The sequence below is a fragment of the Taudactylus pleione genome, unplaced genomic scaffold (assembly GCF_031769625.1).
Source record: "Taudactylus pleione unplaced genomic scaffold, aTauple2 ptg000914l, whole genome shotgun sequence".
NCBI classification, from domain to species: domain Eukaryota; kingdom Metazoa; phylum Chordata; class Amphibia; order Anura; family Myobatrachidae; genus Taudactylus; species Taudactylus pleione.
In genome coordinates, this window is record NW_028285315.1 from 517762 (window position 1) to 541193 (window position 23432).

Sequence of the window (23432 nt, forward strand, 5' to 3'; positions counted from 1 at the left end):
ATAACAACCTCAAGTATAACTTTCAAAATTTAGAAGTTTTTACTAGAGGAATGTTTTGGAAAAACTTGCATATGAATTACAAAATGAAATCCAACAACATATTTGAATGATTTATTTTGAGTGAACATTGCAAAGTATACCTTTCACATAGCCTAGATTTGGTTAAATCCTTAATTTAGCTGAGAAATAACTTAACTTTTCTATAGCCATGCTATAAAGTTTTATGAAAAGATTAGGGATGTAGGCTTTAGAGCAATTTCTCATTGGACTATGGGTGTTCTGATTTCATTGATTACTTTTAAACATGTGAGATATAATTTTTATATGCAGATATGCAAATATCCTTTATTGTATCAATTTGGTCAAAGAATTTTTTGCAACACAGATTACCAAAATTGAACAAGTTAACAGGTAAATACTTATCTTTTCCAAAAGGATAACTTTACTATCCACCTAAAATCTAAAAAAACTGTAACTATATGTACATCATACACATCATTGTTTATGTTGTATTTATTTTCCTATAGGAATTACATTTAGAAATGTACATTCTTTACAACATTGTCATCCATTTATTTCATAAATAGTTTAAATAGTGATCGAAAAGAAAACCTCGACCACGAAGGGACTCGAACCCTCAATCTTCTGATCCGAAGTCAGACACCTTATCCATTAGGCCACGCAGTCAACTATGTAGAAGATGTCGAACCTGTGGAAGGTGTGGTAATAGCAAACTCAAGTATAACCTTCAAAATTTAGAAGTTTTTTCTAGAGGAATTTTTTGGAAAAACTTGCATATGAATTACAAAATGAAATCCAACAACATATTTTAATGATTTATTTTGAGTGAACATTACAAAGTATAACTTTCACATAGCCTAGATTTTGTTAAATCCTTAACTTAGCTGAGAAATTACTTAACTTTTCTATAGGCATGCTATAAAGTTTTATGAAAAGATTAGGGATGTAGGCTTTAGAGCAATTTCTCATTGAACTATGGGTGTTCTCATTTCATTGATTCCTTCTAAACATGTGAGATGTAATTTTTATATGCAGATATGCAAATAACCATTATAGTATCAATTTGGTCAAAGAATTGCTTTGCAACACATATTACCAAAATCCAACAAGTTAACAGGTAAACACATATTTTCCAAAAGGATTTTTAAGTTTTATGAAAATATTAGGGATGTAGGCTTTATAGCAATTTCTCATTGGACTATGGGTGTTCTGATTTCATTGATTCCGTTAAACATGTGAGAAGTTTTTTCTAGAAGTATGTTTTGGAAAAATTTGCATATGAATTACAAAATGAAATCCAACAACATATTTTAATGATTTATTTTGAGTGAACATTACAAAGTATAACTTTCACATAGCCTAGATTTTGTTAAATCCTTAACTTAGCTGAGAGATAACTTATTTGTTCTATATGCATGCTATAAAGTTTTATGAAAAGATTAGGGATGTAGGCTTTAGAGCAATTTCTCATTGGACTATGGGTGTTCTGATTTCATTGATTCCTTTTAAACATGTGAGATATAATTTTTATATGCAGATATGCAAATATCCTTTATTGTATCAGTTTGGTCAAAGAATTTTTTGCAACACAGATTACCAAAATTGAACAAGTTAACAGGTAAATACTTATCTTTTCCAAAAGGATAACTTTTACTATCCACCTAAAATCTAAAAAAAATGTAACTATATGTACATCATACACATCATTGTTTATGTTGTATTTATTTTCCTATAGGAATTACATTTAGAAATGTACATTCTTTACAACATTGTCATCCATTTATTTCATGAATAGTTTAAATAGTGATCGAAAAGAAAACCTCGACCACGAACCCTCAATCTTCGGATCCGAAGTCAGACGCCTTATCCGTTAGGCCACGCAGTCAACTATGTAGAAGATGTCGAACCTGTGGAAGGTGTGGTAATAACAACCTCAAGTATAACATTCAAAATTTAGAAGTTTTTTCTAGAGGAATGTTTTGGAAAAACTTGCATATGAATTACAAAATGAAATCCAACAACATATTTGAATGATTTATTTTGAGTGAGCATTGCAAAGTATACCTTTCACATAGCCTAGATTTGGTTAAATCCTTAATTTAGCTGAGAAATAACTTAACTTTTCTATAGCCATGCTATAAAGTTTTATGAAAAGATTAGGGATGTAGGCTTTAGAGCAATTTCTAATTGAACAATGGGTGTTCTGATTTCATTGACTCCTTCTAAACATGTGAGATGTTATTTTTATATGCAAAAATGCAAATAACCATTATAGTATCAATTTGGTCAAAGAATTGCTTTGCAACACAGATTACCAAAATCGAACAAGTTAACAGGTAAACACTTACATTTTCCAAAAGGATTTTTAAGTTTTATGAAAATATTAGGGATGTAGGCTTTATAGCAATTTCTAAATGGACTATGGGTGTTCTGATTTCATTGATTCCTTTAAACATGTGAGATATAATTTTTATATGCAGATATGCAAATATCCATTATTGTATCAATTTGGTCAAAGAATTTTTTGCAACACAGATTACCAACATAGAACAAGTTAACAGGTGAATACTTATCTTTTCCAAAAGGATAACATTTACTATCAACCTAAAATCTAAAAAAACTGTAACTATATGTACATCATACACATCATTGTTTATGTTGTATTTATTTTCCTATAGGAATTACATTTAGAAATGTACATTCTTTACATCTTTGTCATCCATTTATTTCATGAATAGTTTAAATAGTGATCAAAAAGAAAACCTCGACCACGAAGGGACTCGACCCCTCAATCTTCGATTCGAAGTCAGACGCCTTATCCATTAGGCCACGCAGTCAACTATGTAGAAGATGTCGAACCTGTGGAAGGTGTGGTAATAGCAAACTCAAGTATAACATTCAAAATTTAGAAGTTTTTTCTAGAGGAATGTTTTGGAAAAACTTGCATATGAATTACAAAATGAAATCCAACTACATATTTTAATGATTTATTTTGAGTGAACATTACAAAGTATACCTTTCAGATAGCCTAGATTTTGTTAAATCCTTAATTTAGCTGAGAAATAACTTAACTTTTCTATAGCCATGCTATAAAGTTTTATGAAAAGATTAGGGATGTAGGCTTTAGACATTTTCTCATTGAACAATGGGTGTTCTGATTTCATTGACTCCTTCTAAACATGTGAGATGTTATTTTTATATGCAAAAATGCAAATAACCATTATAGTATCAATTTGGTCAAAGAATTGCTTTGCAACACAGATTACCAAAATCGAACAAGTTAACAGGTAAACACTTACATTTTCCAAAAGGATTTTTACGTTTTATGAAAATATTAGGGATGTAGGCTTTATATCAATTTCTAAATGGACTATGGGTGTTCTGATTTCATTGATTCCTTTAAACATGTGAGATATAATTTTTATATGCAGATATGCAAATATCCATTATTGTATCAATTTGGTCAAAGAATTTTTTGCAACACAGATTACCAAAATAGAACAAGTTAACAGGTGAATACTTATCTTTTCCAAAAGGATAACATTTACTATCCACCTAAAATCTAAAAAAACTGTAACTATATGTACATCATACACATCATTGTTTATGTTGTATTTATTTTCCTATAGGAATTACATTTAGAAATGTACATTCTTTACAACTTTGTCATCCATTTATTTCATGAATAGTTTAAATAGTGATCAAAAAGAAAACCTCGACCACGAAGGGACTCGAACCCTCAATCTTCTGATCCGAAGTCAGACGCCTTACCCATTAGGCCACGCAGTCAACTATGTAGAAGATGTCAAAGCTGTGGAAGGTGTGGTAATAACAACCTCAAGTATAACATTCAAAATTTAGAAGTTTTTTCTAGAGGAATGTTTTGGAAAAACTTGCATATGAATTACAAAATGAAATCCAACAACATATTTGAATGATTTATTTTGAGTGAACATTGCAAAGTATACCATTCACATAGCCTAGATTTTGTTAAATCCTTAACTTAGCTGAGAAATAACTTAACTTTTCTATAGCCATGCTATAAAGTTTTATGAAAAAATTAGGGATGTAGGCTTTAGAGCAATTTCTCCTTGAACTATGGGTGTTCTGATTTCATTGATTCCTTCTAAACATGTGAGATGTATTTTTTATGTGCAGATATGCAAATAACCATTATAGTATCAATTTGGTCAAAGAATTGCTTTGCAACACAGATTACCAAAATCCAACAAGTTAACAGGTAAACACTTACATTTTCCAAAAGGGTTTTTAAGTTTTATGAAAATATTAGGGATGTAGGCTTTATAGCAATTTCTCATTGGACTATGGGTGTTCTGATTTCATTGATTCCGTTAAACCTGTGAGAAGTTTTTTCTAGAAGTATGTTTTGGAAAAATTTGCATATGAATTACAAAATGAAATCCAACAACATATTTTAATGATTTATTTTGAGTGAACATTACAAAGTATAACTTTCACATAGCCTAGATTTTGTTAAATCCTTAACTTAGCTGAGAGATAACTTATTTGTTCTATATGCATGCTATAAAGTTTTACGAAAAGATTAGGGATGTAGGCTTTAGAGCAATTTCTCATTGGACTATGGGTGTTCTGATTTCATTGATTCCTTTAAACATGTGAGATATAATTTTTATATGCAGATATGCAAATATCCTTTATTGTATCAATTTGGTCAAAGAATTTTTTGCAACACAGATTACCAAAATTGAACAAGTTAACAGGTAAATACTTATCTTTTCCAAAAGGATAACTTTGACTATCCACCTAAAATCTAAAATAACTGTAACTATATGTACATCATACACATCATTGTTTATGTTGTATTTATTTTCCTATAGGAATTACTTTTAGAAATGTACATTCTTTACAACATTGTCATCCATTTATTTCATGAATAGTTTAAATAGTGATCGAAAAGAAAACCTCGGCCCCGAAGGGACTCGAACCCTCAATCTTCTGATCCGAAGTCAGATGCCTTATCCATTAGGCCCACAGTCAACTACGTAGAAGATGTTGAACCTGTGGAAGGTGTGGTAATAGCAAACTCAAGTATAACATTCAAAATTTAGAAGTTTTTTCTAGAGGAATGTTTTGGAAAAACTTGCATATGAATTACAAAATGAAATCCAACTACATATTTTAATGATTTATTTTGAGTGAACATTACAAAGTATACCTTTCAGATAGCCTAGATTTTGTTAAATCCTTAATTTAGCTGAGAAATAACTTAACTTTTCTATAGCAATGCTATAAAGTTTTATGAAAAGATTAGGGATGTAGGCTTTAGACATTTTCTCATTGAACAATTGGTGTTCTGATTTCATTGACTCCTTCTAAACATGTGAGATGTTATTTTTATATGCAAAAATGCAAATAACCATTATAGTATCAATTTGGTCAAAGAATTGCTTTGCAACACAGATTACCAAAATCGAACAAGTTAACAGGTAAACACTTACATTTTCCAAAAGGATTTTTAAGTTTTATGAAAATGTTAGGGATGTAGGCTTTATAGCAATTTCTCATTGGACTATGGGTGTTCTGATTTCATTGATTCCTTTTAAACATGTGAGAAGTTTTTTCTAGAGGTATGTTTTGGAAAAACTTGCATATGAATTACAAAATGAAATCCAACAACATATTTTAATGATTTATTTTGAGTGAACATTACAAAGTATAACTTTCACATAGCCTAGATTTTGTTAAATCCTTAACTTAGCTGAGAAATTACTTAACTTTTCTATAGGCATGCTATAAAGTTTTATGAAAAGATTAGGGATGTAGGCTTTAGAGCAATTTCTCCTTGAACTATGGGTGTTCTGATTTCATAGATTCCTTCTAAACATGTGAGATGTATTTTTTATATGCAGATATGCAAATAACCATTATAGTATCAATTTGGTCAAAGAATTGCTTTGCAACAAAGATTACCAAAATCGAACAAGTTAACAGGTAAACACTTACATTTGCCAAAAGGATTTTTAAGTTTTATGAAAATATTAGGGATGTAGGCTTTATAGCAATTTCTCATTGGACTATGGGTGTTCTGATTTCATTGATAACTTTTAAACATGTGAGAAGTTATTTCTAGAGGTATGTTTTGGAAAAACTTGCATATGAATTACAAAATGAAATCCAACAACATATTTTAATGATTAATTTTGAGTGAACATTGCAAAGTATAACTTTCACATAGCCTAGATTTTGTTAAATCCTTAACTTGGCTGAGAAATTACTTAACTTTTCTATAGGCATGCTATAAAGTTTTACGAAAAGATTAGGGATGTAGGCTTTAGAGCAATTTCTCATTGAACTATGGGTGTTCTGATTTCATTGATTCCTTCTAAACATGAGAGATGTATTTTTTATATGCAGATATGCAAATAACAATTATAGTATCAATTTGGTCAAAGAATTGCTTTGCAACACAGAATACCAAAATATAACAAGTTAACAGGTAAACACTTACATTTTCCAAAAGGATTTTTAAGTTTTATGAAAATATTAGGGATGTAGGCTTTATAGCAATTTCTAAATGGACTATGGGTGTTCTGATTTTCATTGATTCCTTTAAACATGTGAGATATAATTTTTATATGCAGATATGCAAATATCCATTATTGTATCAATTTGGTCAAAGAATTTTTTGCAACACAGATTACCAAAATAGAACAAGTTAACAGGTGAATACTTATCTTTTCCAAAAGGATAACATTTACTATCCACCTAAAATCTAAAAAAACTGTAACTATATGTACATCATACACATCATTGTTTATGTTGTATTTATTTTCCTATAGGAATTACATTTGGAAATGTACATTCTTTACAACTTTGTCATCCATTTATTTCATGAATAGTTTAAATAGTGATCAAAAAGAAAACCTCGACCACGAAGGGACTCGACCCCTCAATCTTCGATTCGAAGTCAGACGCCTTATCCATTAGGCCACGCAGTCAACTATGTAGAAGATGTCGAACCTGTGGAAGGTGTGGTAATAGCAAACTCAAGTATAACATTCAAAATTTAGAATTTTTTTCTAGAGGAATGTTTTGGAAAAACTTGCATATGAATTACAAAATGAAATCCAACAACATATTTTAATGATTTATTTTGAGTGAACATTACAAAGTATACCTTTCAGATAGCCTAGATTTTGTTAAATCCTTAATTTAGCTGAGAAATAACTTAACTTTTCTATAGCCATGCTATAAAGTTTTATGAAAAAATTAGGGATGTAGGCTTTAGAGCAATTTCTCATTGAACAATGGGTGTTCTGATTTCATTGATTCCTTCTAAACATGTGAGATGTTATTTTTATATGCAGATATGCAAATATCCTTTATTGTATCAATTTGGTCAAAGAATTTTTTGCAACACAGATTACCAAAATTGAACAAGTTAACAGGTAAATACTTACATTTTCCAAAAGAATTTTTAAGTTTTATGAAAATATTAGGGATGTAGGCTTTATAGCAATTTCTCATTGGACTATGGGTGTTCTGATTTCATTGATTCCTTTTAAACATGTGAGAAGTTTTTTCTAGAGGTATGTTTTGGAAAAACTTGCATATGAATTACAAAATGAAATCCAACAACATATTTTAATGATTTATTTTGAGTGAACATTACAAAGTATAACTTTCACATAGCCTAGATTTTGTTAAATCCTTAACTTAGCTGAGAAATTTCTAAACTTTTCTATAGGCATGCTATAAAGTTTTATGAAAAGATTAGGGATGTAGGCTTTAGAGCAATTTCTCCTTGAACTATGGGTGTTCTGATTTCATTGATTCCTTCTAAACATGTGAGATGTAGTTTTTATATGCAGATATGCAAATAACCATAATAGTATCAATTTGGTCAAAGAATTGCTTTGCAACACAGATTACCAAAATCCAACAAGTTAACAGGTAAACACTTACATTTTCCAAAAGGATTTTTAAGTTTTATGAAAATATTAGGGATGTAGGCTTTATAGCAATTTCTCATTGGACTATGGGTGTTCTGATTTCATTGATTCCGTTAAACCTGTGAGAAGTTTTTTCTAGAAGTATGTTTTGGAAAAATTTGCATATGAATTACAAAATGAAATCCAACAACATATTTTAATGATTTATTTTGAGTGAACATTACAAAGTATAACTTTCACATAGCCTAGATTTTGTTAAATCCTTAACTTAGCTGAGAGATAACTTATTTGTTCTATATGCATGCTATAAAGTTTTACGAAAAGATTAGGGATGTAGGCTTTAGAGCAATTTCTCATTGGACTATGGGTGTTCTGATTTCATTGATTCCTTTTAAACATGTGAGATATAATTTTTATATGCAGATATGCAAATGTCCTTTATTCTATCAATTTGGTCAAAGAATTTTTTGCAACACAGATTACCAAAATTGAACAAGTTAACAGGTAAATACTTATCTTTTCCAAAGGGATAACTTTTACTATCCACCTAAAATCTAAAAAACCTGTAACTACATGTACATCATACACATCATTGTTTATGTTGTATTTATTTTCCTATAGGAATTACTTTTAGAAATGTACATTCTTTACAACATTGTCATCCATTTATTTCATGAATAGTTTAAACAGTGATCGAAAAGAAAACCTCGACCCCGAAGGGACTCGAACCCTCAATCTTCTGATCCGAAGTCAGACGCCTTATCCATTAGGCCACACAGTCAACTATGTAGAAGATGTCGAACCTGTGGAAGGTGTGGTAATAGCAAACTCAAGTATAACATTCAAAATTTAGAAGTTTTTTCTAGAGGAATATTTTGGAAAAACTTGCATATGAATTACAAAATGAAATCCAACAACATATTTTAATGATTTATTTTGAGTGAACATTACAAAGTATACCTTTCAGATAGCCTAGATTTTGTTAAATCCTTAATTTAGCTGAGAAATAACTTAACTTTTCTATAGCCATGCTATAAAGTTTTATGAAAAGATTAGGGATGTAGGCTTTAGAGCATTTTCTCATTGAACAATGGGTGTTCTGACTTCATTGATTCCTTCTAAACATGTGACATGTTATTTTTATATGCAAAAATGCAAATAACCATTATAGTATCAATTTGGTCAAAGAATTGCTTTGCAACAGAGATTCCAAAATCGAACAAGTTAACAGGTAAACACTTACATTTTCCAAAAAGATTTTTAAGTTTTATGAAAATATTAGGGATGTAGGCTTTAGAGCAATTTCTCATTGGACTATGGGTGTTCTGATTTCATTGATACCTTTTAAACATGTGAGAAGTTATTTCTAGAGGTATGTTTTGGAAAAACTTGCATATGAATTACAAAATGAAATCCAACAACATATTTTAATGATTAATTTTGAGTGAACATTACAAAGTATAACTTTCACATAGCCTAGATTTTGTTAAATCCTTAACTTAGCTGAGAAATTACTTAACTTTTCTATAGGCATGCTATAAAGTTTTACGAAAAGATTAGGGATGTAGGCTTTAGAGCAATTTCTCATTGAACTATGGGTGTTCTGATTTCATTGATTCCTTCTAAACATGAGAGATGTATTTTTTATATGCAGATATGCAAATAACCATTATAGTATCAATTTGGTCAAAGAATTGCTTTGCAACACAGATTACCAAAATCCAACAAGTTAACAGGTAAACACTTACATTTTCCAAAAGGATTTTTAAGTTTTATGAAAATATTAGGGATGTAGGCTTTATAGCAATTTCTCATTGGACTATGGGTGTTCTGATTTCATTGATTCCTTTAAACATGTGAGATATAATTTTTATATGCAGATATGCAAATATCCATTATTGTATCAATTTTGTCAAAGAATTTTTTGCAACACAGATTACCAAAATAGAACAAGTTAACAGGTGAATACTTATCTTTTCCAAAAGGATAACATTTACTATCCACCTAAAATCTAAAAAAACTGTAACTATATGTACATCATACACATCATTGTTTATGTTGTATTTATTTTCCTATAGGAATTACATTTAGAAATGTACATTCTTTACAACTTTGTCATCCATTTATTTCATGAATAGTTTAAATAGTGATCAAAAAGAAAACCTCAACCCCGAAGGGACTCGAGCCCTCAATCTTCGATTCGAAGTCAGACGCCTTATCCATTAGGCCACGCAGTCAACTCTGTAGAAGATGTCGAACCTGTGCAAGGTGTGGTAATAGCAATCTCAAGTATAACATTCAAAATTTAGAAGTTTTTCTAGAGGAATGTTTTGGAAAAACTTGCATATGAATTACAAAATGAAATCCAACAACATATTTTAATGATTTATTTTGAGTGAACATTACAAAGTATACCTTTCAGATAGCCTAGATTTTGTTAAATCCTTAATTTAGCTGAGAAATAACTTAACTTTTCTATAGCCATGCTATAAAGTTTTATGAAAAAAATAGGGATGTAGGCTTTAGAGCAATTTCTCAATGAACAATGGGTGTTCTGATTTCATTGATTCCTTCTAAACATGTGACATGTTATTTTTATATGCAGATATGCAAATATCCTTTATTGTATCAATTTGGTCAAAGAATTTTTTGCAACACAGATTACCAAAATTGAACAAGTTAACAGGTAAATACTTACATTTTCCAAAAGGATTTTTAAGTTTTATGAAAATATTAGGGATGTAGGCTTTATAGCAATTTCTCATTGGACTATGGGTGTTCTGATTTCATTGATTCCTTTTAAACATGTGAGAAGTTTTTTCTAGAGGTATGTTTTGGAAAAACTTGCATATGAATTACAAAATGAAATCCAACAACATATTTTAATGATTTATTTTGAGTGAACATTACAAAGTATAACTTTCACATAGCCTAGATTTTGTTAAATCCTTAACTTAGCTGAGAAATTACTTAACTTTTCTATAGGCATGCTATAAAGTTTTATGAAAAGATTAGGGATGTAGGCTTTAGAGCAATTTCTCCTTGAACTATGGGTGTTCTGATTTCATAGATTCCTTCTAAACATGTGAGATGTATTTTTTATATGCAGATATGCAAATAACCATTATAGTATCAATTTGGTCAAAGAATTGCTTTGCAACAAAGATTACCAAAATCGAACAAGTTAACAGGTAAACACTTACATTTGCCAAAAGGATTTTTAAGTTTTATGAAAATATTAGGGATGTAGGCTTTATAGCAATTTCTCATTGGACTATGGGTGTTCTGATTTCATTGATAACTTTTAAACATGTGAGAAGTTATTTCTAAAGGTATGTTTTGGAAAAACTTGCATATGAATTACAAAATGAAATCCAACAACATATTTTAATGATTAATTTTGAGTGAACATTGCAAAGTATAACTTTCACATAGCCTAGATTTTGTTAAATCCTTAACTTGGCTGAGAAATTACTTAACTTTTCTATAGGCATGCTATAAAGTTTTACGAAAAGATTAGGGATGTAGGCTTTAGAGCAATTTCTCATTGAACTATGGGTGTTCTGATTTCATTGATTCCTTCTAAACATGAGAGATGTATTTTTTATATGCAGATATGCAAATAACCATTATAGTATCAATTTGGTCAAAGAATTGCTTTGCAACACAGAATACCAAAATATAACAAGTTAACAGGTAAACACTTACATTTTCCAAAAGGATTTTTAAGTTTTATGAAAATATTAGGGATGTAGGCTTTATAGCAATTTCTAAATGGACTATGGGTGTTCTGATTTTCATTGATTCCTTTAAACATGTGAGATATAATTTTTATATGCAGATATGCAAATATCCATTATTGTATCAATTTGGTCAAAGAATTTTTTGCAACACAGATTACCAAAATAGAACAAGTTAACAGGTGAATACTTATCTTTTCCAAAAGGATAACATTTACTATCCACCTAAAATCTAAAAAAACTGTAACTATATGTACATCATACACATCATTGTTTATGTTGTATTTATTTTCCTATAGGAATTACATTTGGAAATGTACATTCTTTACAACTTTGTCATCCATTTATTTCATGAATAGTTTAAATAGTGATCAAAAAGAAAACCTCGACCACGAAGGGACTCGACCCCTCAATCTTCGATTCGAAGTCAGATGCCTTATCCATTAGGCCACGCAGTCAACTATGTAGAAGATGTCGAACCTGTGGAAGGTGTGGTAATAGCAAACTCAAGTATAACATTCAAAATTTAGAAGTTTTTTCTAGAGGAATGTTTTGGAAAAACTTGCATATGAATTACAAAATGAAATCCAACAACATATTTTAATGATTTATTTTGAGTGAACATTACAAAGTATACCTTTCAGATAGCCTAGATTTTGTTAAATCCTTAATTTAGCTGAGAAATAACTTAACTTTTCTATAGCCATGCTATAAAGTTTTATGAAAAAATTAGGGATGTAGGCTTTAGAGCAATTTCTCATTGAACAATGGGTGTTCTGATTTCATTGATTCCTTCTAAACATGTGACATGTTATTTTTATATGCAGATATGCAAATATCCTTTATTGTATCAATTTGGTCAAAGAATTTTTTGCAACACAGATTACCAAAATTGAACAAGTTAACAGGTAAATACTTACATTTTCCAAAAGAATTTTTAAGTTTTATGAAAATATTAGGGATGTAGGCTTTATAGCAATTTCTCATTGGACTATGGGTGTTCTGATTTCATTGATTCCTTTTAAACATGTGAGAAGTTTTTTCTAGAGGTATGTTTTGGAAAAACTTGCATATGAATTACAAAATGAAATCCAACAACATATTTTAATGATTTATTTTGAGTGAACATTACAAAGTATAACTTTCACATAGCCTAGATTTTGTTAAATCCTTAACTTAGCTGAGAAATTTCTAAACTTTTCTATAGGCATGCTATAAAGTTTTATGAAAAGATTAGGGATGTAGGCTTTAGAGCAATTTCTCCTTGAACTATGGGTGTTCTGATTTCATTGATTCCTTCTAAACATGTGAGATGTAGTTTTTATATGCAGATATGCAAATAACCATAATAGTATCAATTTGGTCAAAGAATTGCTTTGCAACACAGATTACCAAAATCCAACAAGTTAACAGGTAAACACTTACATTTTCCAAAAGGATTTTTAAGTTTTATGAAAATATTAGGGATGTAGGCTTTATAGCAATTTCTCATTGGACTATGGGTGTTCTGATTTCATTGATTCCGTTAAACCTGTGAGAAGTTTTTTCTAGAAGTATGTTTTGGAAAAATTTGCATATGAATTACAAAATGAAATCCAACAACATATTTTAATGATTTATTTTGAGTGAACATTACAAAGTATAACTTTCACATAGCCTAGATTTTGTTAAATCCTTAACTTAGCTGAGAGATAACTTATTTGTTCTATATGCATGCTATAAAGTTTTACGAAAAGATTAGGGATGTAGGCTTTAGAGCAATTTCTCATTGGACTATGGGTGTTCTGATTTCATTGATTCCTTTTAAACATGTGAGATATAATTTTTATATGCAGATATGCAAATGTCCTTTATTCTATCAATTTGGTCAAAGAATTTTTTGCAACACAGATTACCAAAATTGAACAAGTTAACAGGTAAATACTTATCTTTTCCAAAAGGATAACTTTTACTATCCACCTAAAATCTAAAAAACCTGTAACTACATGTACATCATACACATCATTGTTTATGTTGTATTTATTTTCCTATAGGAATTACTTTTAGAAATGTACATTCTTTACAACATTGTCATCCATTTATTTCATGAATAGTTTAAACAGTGATCGAAAAGAAAACCTCGACCCCGAAGGGACTCGAACCCTCAATCTTCTGATCCGAAGTCAGACGCCTTATCCATTAGGCCACACAGTCAACTATGTAGAAGATGTCGAACCTGTGGAAGGTGTGGTAATAGCAAACTCAAGTATAACATTCAAAATTTAGAAGTTTTTTCTAGAGGAATATTTTGGAAAAACTTGCATATGAATTACAAAATGAAATCCAACAACATATTTTAATGATTTATTTTGAGTGAACATTACAAAGTATACCTTTCAGATAGCCTAGATTTTGTTAAATCCTTAATTTAGCTGAGAAATAACTTAACTTTTCTATAGCCATGCTATAAAGTTTTATGAAAAGATTAGGGATGTAGGCTTTAGAGCATTTTCTCATTGAACAATGGGTGTTCTGACTTCATTGATTCCTTCTAAACATGTGACATGTTATTTTTATATGCAAAAATGCAAATAACCATTATAGTATCAATTTGGTCAAAGAATTGCTTTGCAACAGAGATTCCAAAATCGAACAAGTTAACAGGTAAACACTTACATTTTCCAAAAGGATTTTTAAGTTTTATGAAAATATTAGGGATGTAGGCTTTAGAGCAATTTCTCATTGGACTATGGGTGTTCTGATTTCATTGATACCTTTTAAACATGTGAGAAGTTATTTCTAGAGGTATGTTTTGGAAAAACTTGCATATGAATTACAAAATGAAATCCAACAACATATTTTAATGATTAATTTTGAGTGAACATTACAAAGTATAACTTTCACATAGCCTAGATTTTGTTAAATCCTTAACTTAGCTGAGAAATTACTTAACTTTTCTATAGGCATGCTATAAAGTTTTACGAAAAGATTAGGGATGTAGGCTTTAGAGCAATTTCTCATTGAACTATGGGTGTTCTGATTTCATTGATTCCTTCTAAACATGAGAGATGTATTTTTTATATGCAGATATGCAAATAACCATTATAGTATCAATTTGGTCAAAGAATTGCTTTGCAACACAGATTACCAAAATCCAACAAGTTAACAGGTAAACACTTACATTTTCCAAAAGGATTTTTAAGTTTTATGAAAATATTAGGGATGTAGGCTTTATAGCAATTTCTCATTGGACTATGGGTGTTCTGATTTCATTGATTCCTTTAAACATGTGAGATATAATTTTTATATGCAGATATGCAAATATCCATTATTGTATCAATTTGGTCAAAGAATTTTTTGCAACACAGATTACCAAAATAGAACAAGTTAACAGGTGAATACTTATCTTTTCCAAAAGGATAACATTTACTATCCACCTAAAATCTAAAAAAACTGTAACTATATGTACATCATACACATCATTGTTTATGTTGTATTTATTTTCCTATAGGAATTACATTTAGAAATGTACATTCTTTACAACTTTGTCATCCATTTATTTCATGAATAGTTTAAATAGTGATCAAAAAGAAAACCTCAACCCCGAAGGGACTCGAGCCCTCAATCTTCGATTCGAAGTCAGACGCCTTATCCATTAGGCCACGCAGTCAACTCTGTAGAAGATGTCGAACCTGTGGAAGGTGTGGTAATAGCAATCTCAAGTATAACATTCAAAATTTAGAAGTTTTTCTAGAGGAATGTTTTGGAAAAACTTGCATATGAATTACAAAATGAAATCCAACAACATATTTTAATGATTTATTTTGAGTGAACATTACAAAGTATACCTTTCAGATAGCCTAGATTTTGTTAAATCCTTAATTTAGCTGAGAAATAACTTAACTTTTCTATAGCCATGCTATAAAGTTTTATGAAAAAAATAGGGATGTAGGCTTTAGAGCAATTTCTCAATGAACAATGGGTGTTCTGATTTCATTGATTCCTTCTAAACATGTGACATGTTATTTTTATATGCAGATATGCAAATATCCTTTATTGTATCAATTTGGTCAAAGAATTTTTTGCAACACAGATTACCAAAATTGAACAAGTTAACAGGTAAATACTTACATTTTCCAAAAGGATTTTTAAGTTTTATGAAAATATTAGGGATGTAGGCTTTATAGCAATTTCTCATTGGACTATGGGTGTTCTGATTTCATTGATTCCTTTTAAACATGTGAGAAGTTTTTTCTAGAGGTATGTTTTGGAAAAACTTGCATATGAATTACAAAATGAAATCCAACAACATATTTTAATGATTTATTTTGAGTGAACATTACAAAGTATAACTTTCACATAGCCTAGATTTTGTTAAATCCTTAACTTAGCTGAGAAATTACTTAACTTTTCTATATGCATGCTATAAAGTTTTATGAAAAGATTAGGGATGTAGGCTTTAGAGCAATTTCTCCTTGAACTATGGGTGTTCTGATTTCATAGATTCCTTCTAAACATGTGAGATGTATTTTTTATATGCAGATATGCAAATAACCATTATAGTATCAATTTGGTCAAAGAATTGCTTTGCAACAAAGATTACCAAAATCGAACAAGTTAACAGGTAAACACTTACATTTGCCAAAAGGATTTTTAAGTTTTATGAAAATATTAGGGATGTAGGCTTTATAGCAATTTCTCATTGGACTATGGGTGTTCTGATTTCATTGATAACTTTTAAACATGTGAGAAGTTATTTCTAGAGGTATGTTTTGGAAAAACTTGCATATGAATTACAAAATGAAATCCAACAACATATTTTAATGATTAATTTTGAGTGAACATTGCAAAGTATAACTTTCACATAGCCTAGATTTTGTTAAATCCTTAACTTGGCTGAGAAATTACTTAACTTTTCTATAGGCATGCTATAAAGTTTTACGAAAAGATTAGGGATGTAGGCTTTAGAGCAATTTCTCATTGAACTATGGGTGTTCTGATTTCATTGATTCCTTCTAAACATGAGAGATGTATTTTTTATATGCAGATATGCAAATAACCATTATAGTATCAATTTGGTCAAAGAATTGCTTTGCAACACAGAATACCAAAATATAACAAGTTAACAGGTAAACACTTACATTTTCCAAAAGGATTTTTAAGTTTTATGAAAATATTAGGGATGTAGGCTTTATAGCAATTTCTAAATGGACTATGGGTGTTCTGATTTCATTGATTCCTTTAAACATGTGAGATATAATTTTTATATGCAGATATGCAAATATCCATTATTGTATCAATTTGGTCAAAGAATTTTTTGCAACACAGATTACCAAAATAGAACAAGTTAACAGGTGAATACTTATCTTTTCCAAAAGGATAACATTTACTATCCACCTAAAATTTAAAAAAACTGTAACAATATGTACATCATACACATCATTGTTTATGTTGTATTTATTTTCCTATAGGAATTACATTTAGAAATGTACATTCTTTACAACTTTGTCATCCATTTATTTCATGAATAGTTTAAATAGTGATCAAAAAGAAAACCTCGACCACGAAGGGACTCGACCCCTCAATCTTCGATTCGAAGTCAGACGCCTTATCCATTAGGCCACGCAGTCAACTATGTAGAAGATGTCGAACCTGTGGAAGGTGTGGTAATAGCAAACTCAAGTATAACATTCAAAATTTAGAAGTTTTTTCTAGAGGTATGTTTTGGAAAAACTTGCATATGAATTACAAAATGAAATCCAACAACATATTTTAATGATTTATTTTGAGTGAACATTACAAAGTATACCTTTCAGATAGCCTAGATTTTGTTAAATCCTTAATTTAGCTGAGAAATAACTTAACTTTTCTATAGCCATGCTATAAAGTTTTATGAAAAAATTAGGGATGTAGGCTTTAGAGCAATTTCTCATTGAACAATGGGTGTTCTGATTTCATTGATTCCTTCTAAACATGTGACATGTTATTTTTATATGCAGATATGCAAATATCCTTTATTGTATCAATTTGGTCAAAGAATTTTTTGCAACACAGATTACCAAAATTGAACAAGTTAACAGGTAAATACTTACATTTTCCAAAAGAATTTTTAAGTTTTATGAAAATATTAGGGATGTAGGCTTTATAGCAATTTCTCATTGGACTATGGGTGTTCTGATTTCATTGATTCCTTTTAAACATGTGAGAAGTTTTTTCTAGAGGTATGTTTTGGAAAAACTTGCATATGAATTACAAAATGAAATCCAACAACATATTTTAATGATTTATTTTGAGTGAACATTACAAAGTATAACTTTCACATAGCCTAGATTTTGTTAAATCCTTAACTTAGCTGAGAAATTTCTAAACTTTTCTATAGGCATGCTATAAAGTTTTATGAAAAGATTAGGGATGTAGGCTTTAGAGCAATTTCTCCTTGAACTATGGGTGTTCTGATTTCATTGATTCCTTCTAAACATGTGAGATGTAGTTTTTATATGCAGATATGCAAATAACCATTATAGTATCAATTTGGTCAAAGAATTGCTTTGCAACACAGATTACCAAAATCCAACAAGTTAACAGGTAAACACTTACATTTTCCAAAAGGATTTTTAAGTTTTATGAAAATATTAGGGATGTAGGCTTTATAGCAATTTCTCATTGGACTATGGGTGTTCTGATTTCATTGATTCCGTTAAACCTGTGAGAAGTTTTTTCTAGAAGTATGTTTTGGAAAAATTTGCATATGAATTACAAAATGAAATCCAACAACATATTTTAATGATTTATTTTGAGTGAACATTACAAAGTATAACTTTCACATAGCCTAGATTTTGTTAAATCCTTAACTTAGCTGAGAGATAACTTATTTTTTCTATATGCATGCTATAAAGTTTTACGAAAAGATTAGGGATGTAGGCTTTAGAGCAATTTCTCATTGGACTATGGGTGTTCTGATTTCATTGATTCCTTTTAAACATGTGAGATATAATTTTTATATGCAGATATGCAAATGTCCTTTATTCTATCAATTTGGTCAAAGAATTTTTTGCAACACAGATTACCAAAATTGAACAAGTTAACAGGTAAATACTTATCTTTTCCAAAAGGATAACTTTTACTATCCACCTAAAATCTAAAAAACCTGTAACTACATGTACATCATACACATCATTGTTTATGTTGAATTTATTTTCCTATAGGAATTACTTTTAGAAATGTACATTCTTTACAACATTGTCATCCATTTATTTCATGAATAGTTTAAACAGTGATCGAAAAGAAAACCTCGACCCCTCAATCTTCTGATCCGAAGTCAGACACCTTATCCATTAGGCCACACAGTCAACTATGTAGAAGATGTCGAACCTGTGGAAGGTGTGGTAATAGCAAACTCAAGTATAACATTCAAAATTTAGAAGTTTTTTCTAGAGGAATGTTTTGGAAAAAATTGCATATGAATTACAAAATGAAATCCAACAACATATTTTAATGATTTATTTTGAGTGAACATTACAAAGTATACCTTTCAGATAGCCTAGATTTTGTTAAATCCTTAATTTAGCTGAGAAATAACTTAACTTTTCTATAGCCATGCTATAAAGTTTTATGAAAAGATTAGGGATGTAGGCTTTAGAGCATTTTCTCATTGAACAATGGGTGTTCTGACTTCATTGATTCCTTCTAAACATGTGACATGTTATTTTTATATGCAAAAATGCAAATAACCATTATAGTATCAATTTGGTCAAAGAATTGCTTTGCAACAGAGATTCCAAAATCGAACAAGTTAACAGGTAAACACTTACATTTTCCAAAAGGATTTTTAAGTTTTATGAAAATATTAGGGATGTAGGCTTTAGAGCAATTTCTCATTGGACTATGGGTGTTCTGATTTCATTGATACCTTTTAAACATGTGAGAAGTTATTTCTAGAGGTATGTTTTGGAAAAACTTGCATATGAATTTCAAAATGAAATCCAACAACATATTTTAATGATTAATTTTGAGTGAACATTACAAAGTATAACTTTCACATAGCCTAGATTTTGTTAAATCCTTAACTTAGCTGAGAAATTACTTAACTTTTCTATAGGCATGCTATAAAGTTTTACGAAAAGATTAGGGATGTAGGCTTTAGAGCAATTTCTCATTGAACTATGGGTGTTCTGATTTCATTGATTCCTTCTAAACATGAGAGATGTATTTTTTATATGCAGATATGCAAATAACCATTATAGTATCAATTTGGTCAAAGAATTGCTTTGCAACACAGATTACCAAAATCCAACAAGTTAACAGGTAAACACTTACATTTTCCAAAAGGATTTTTAAGTTTTATGAAAATATTAGGGATGTAGGCTTTATAGCAATTTCTCATTGGACTATGGGTGTTCTGATTTCATTGATTCCTTTAAACATGTGAGATATAATTTTTATATGCAGATATGCAAATATCCATTATTGTATCAATTTGGTAAAAGAATTTTTTGCAACACAGATTACCAAAATAGAACTAGTTAACAGGTGAATACTTATCTTTTCCAAAAGGATAACATTTACTATCCACCTAAAATCTAAAAAAACTGTAACTATATGTACATCATACACATCATTGTTTATGTTGTATTTATTTTCCTATAGGAATTACATTTAGAAATGTACATTCTTTACAACTTTGTCATCCATTTATTTCATGAATAGTTTAAATAGTGATCAAAAAGAAAACCTCGACCCCGAAGGGACTCGAGCCCTCAATCTTCGATTCGAAGTCAGACGCCTTATCCATTAGGCCACACAGTCAACTCTGTAGAAGATGTCGAACCTGTGGAAGGTGTGGTAATAGCAATCTCAAGTATAACATTCAAAATTTAGAAGTTTTTCTAGAGGAATGTTTTGGAAAAACTTGCATATGAATTACAAAATGAAATCCAACAACATATTTTAATGATTTATTTTGAGTGAACATTACAAAGTATACCTTTCAGATAGCCTAGATTTTGTTAAATCCTTAATTTAGCTGAGAAATAACTTAACTTTTCTATAGCCATGCTATAAAGTTTTATGAAAAAATTAGGGATGTAGGCTTTAGAGCAATTTCTCATTGAACAATGGGTGTTCTGATTTCATTGATTCCTTCTAAACATGTGACATGTTATTTTTATATGCAGATATGCAAATATCCTTTATTGTATCAATTTGGTCAAAGAATTTTTTGCAACACAGATTACCAAAATTGAACAAGTTAACAGGTAAATACTTACATTTTCCAAAAGGATTTTTAAGTTTTATGAAAATATTAGGGATGTAGGCTTTATAGCAATTTCTCATTGGACTATGGGTGTTCTGATTTCATTGATTCCGTTAAACATGTGAGAAGTTTTTTCTAGAAGTATGTTTTGGAAAAATTTGCAGATGAATTACAAAATGAAATCCAACAACATATTTTAATGATTTATTTTGAGTGAACATTACAAAGTATAACTTTCACATAGCCTAGATTTTGTTAAATCCTTAACTTAGCTGAGAGATAACTTATTTTTTCTATATGCATGCTATAAAGTTTTACGAAAAGATTAGGGATGTAGGCTTTAGAGCAATTTCTCATTGGACTATGGGTGTTCTGATTTCATTGATTCCTTTTAAACATGTGAAATATAATTTTTATATGCAGATATGCAAATGTCCTTTATTCTATCAATTTGGTCAAAGAATTTTTTGCAACACAGATTACCAAAATTGAACAAGTTAACAGGTAAATACTTATCTTTTCCAAAAGGATAACTTTTACTATCCACCTAAAATCTATAAAAACTGTAACTATATGTACATCATACACATCATTGTTTATGTTGTATTTATTTTCCTTTAGGAATTACTTTTAGAAATGTACATTCTTTACAACATTGTCATCCTTTTATTTCAGGAATAGTTTAAATAGTGATCGAAAAGAAAACATCAACCACGAAGAGACTCGAACCCTCAATCTTCTGATCCAAAGTCAGACGCCTTATCCATTAGGCCACACAGTCAACTATGTAGAAGATGTCGAACCTGTGGAAGGTGTGGTAATAGCAAACTCAAGTATAACATTCAAAATTTAGAAGTTTTTTCTAGAGGAATGTTTTGGAAAAACTTGCACATGAATTACAAAATGAAATCCAACAACATATTTTAATGATTTATTTTGAGTGAACATTACAAAGTATAACTTTCACATAGCCTAGATTTTGTTAAATCCTTAACTTAGCTAAGAGATAACTTATTTGTTCTATATGCATGCTATAAAGTTTTACAAAAAGATTAGGGATGTAGGCTTTAGAGCAATTTCTCATTGGACTATGGGTGTTCTGATTTCATTGATTCCTTTAAACATGTGAGATATAATTTTTATATGCAGATATGCAAATATCCTTTATTGTATCAATTTGGTCAAAGAATTTTTTGCAACACAGATTACCAAAATTGAACAAGTTAACAGGTAAATACTTATCTTTTCCAAAAGGATAACTTTTACTATCCACCTAAAATCTAAAAAAACTGTAACTATATGTACATCATACACATCATTGTTTATGTTGTATTTATTTTCCTACAGGAATTACATTTAGAAATGTACATTCTTTACAACATTGTTATCCATTTATTTCATGAATAGTTTAAAAATGATCGAAAAGAAAACCTCGACCACGAAGGGACTCGAACCCTCAATCTTCTGATCCGAAGTCAGACGCCTTACCCATTAGGCCACGCAGTCAACTATGTAGAAGATGTCAAAGCTGTGGAAGGTGTGGTAATAACAACCTCAAGTATAACATTCAAAATTTAGAAGTTTTTTCTAGAGGAATGTTTTGGAAAAACTTGCATATGAATTACAAAATGAAATCCAACAACATATTTGAATGATTTATTTTGAGTGAACATTGCAAAGTATACCATTCACATAGCCTAGATTTTGTTAAATCCTTAACTTAGCTGAGAAATAACTTAACTTTTCTATAGCCATGCTATAAAGTTTTATGAAAAGATTAGGGATGTAGGCTTTAGAGCAATTTCTAATTGAACAATGGGTGTTCTGATTTCATTGACTCCTTCTAAACATGTGAGATGTTATTTTTATATGCAAAAATGCAAATAACCATTATAGTATCAATTTGGTCAAAGAATTGCTTTGCAACACAGATTACCAAAATCGAACAAGTTAACAGGTAAACACTTACATTTTCCAAAAGGATTTTTAAGTTTTATGAAAATATTAGGGATGTAGGCTTTATAGCAATTTCTCATTGGACTATGGGTGTTCTGATTTCATTGATAACTTTTAAACATGTGAGAAGTTATTTCTAGAGGTATGTTTTGGAAAAACTTGCATATGAATTACAAAATGAAATCCAACAACATATTTTAATGATTAATTTTGAGTGAACATTGCAAAGTATAACTTTCACATAGCCTAGATTTTGTTAAATCCTTATCTTGGCTGAGAAATTACTTAACTTTTCTATAGGCATGCTATAAAGTTTTACGAAAAGATTAGGGATGTAGGCTTTAGAGCAATTTCTCATTGAACTATGGGTGTTCTGATTTCATTGATTCCTTCTAAACATGAGAGATGTATTTTTTATATGCAGATATGCAAATAACCATTATAGTATCAATTTGGTCAAAGAATTGCTTTGCAACACAGAATACCAAAATCCAACAAGTTAACAGGTAAACACTTACATTTTCCAAAAGGATTTTTAAGTTTTATGAA

The 23432-nt window shown here is 29.7% G+C and overlaps 5 non-coding genes across 5 annotated transcripts; all 5 read right to left on the reverse strand.

The window, feature by feature from the left end:
- Positions 1–614: 614 nt before the first annotated feature.
- TRNAR-UCG (transfer RNA arginine (anticodon UCG)) lies at positions 615–687 on the reverse strand. Its single transcript has one exon. It is a non-coding gene; the product is annotated as a tRNA-Arg (tRNA).
- Positions 688–3737: 3050 nt separating this feature from the next.
- TRNAR-UCG (transfer RNA arginine (anticodon UCG)) lies at positions 3738–3810 on the reverse strand. The gene has a single exon. It is a non-coding gene; the product is annotated as a tRNA-Arg (tRNA).
- A 4853-nt stretch (positions 3811–8663) lies between these two features.
- On the reverse strand, positions 8664–8736 carry TRNAR-UCG (transfer RNA arginine (anticodon UCG)). The gene has a single exon. It is a non-coding gene; the product is annotated as a tRNA-Arg (tRNA).
- A 5079-nt stretch (positions 8737–13815) lies between these two features.
- Positions 13816–13888, reverse strand: TRNAR-UCG (transfer RNA arginine (anticodon UCG)). Its single transcript has one exon. It is a non-coding gene; the product is annotated as a tRNA-Arg (tRNA).
- Positions 13889–22360: 8472 nt separating this feature from the next.
- TRNAR-UCG (transfer RNA arginine (anticodon UCG)) lies at positions 22361–22433 on the reverse strand. Its single transcript has one exon. It is a non-coding gene; the product is annotated as a tRNA-Arg (tRNA).
- Between the last annotated feature and the right edge of the window lie 999 nt (positions 22434–23432).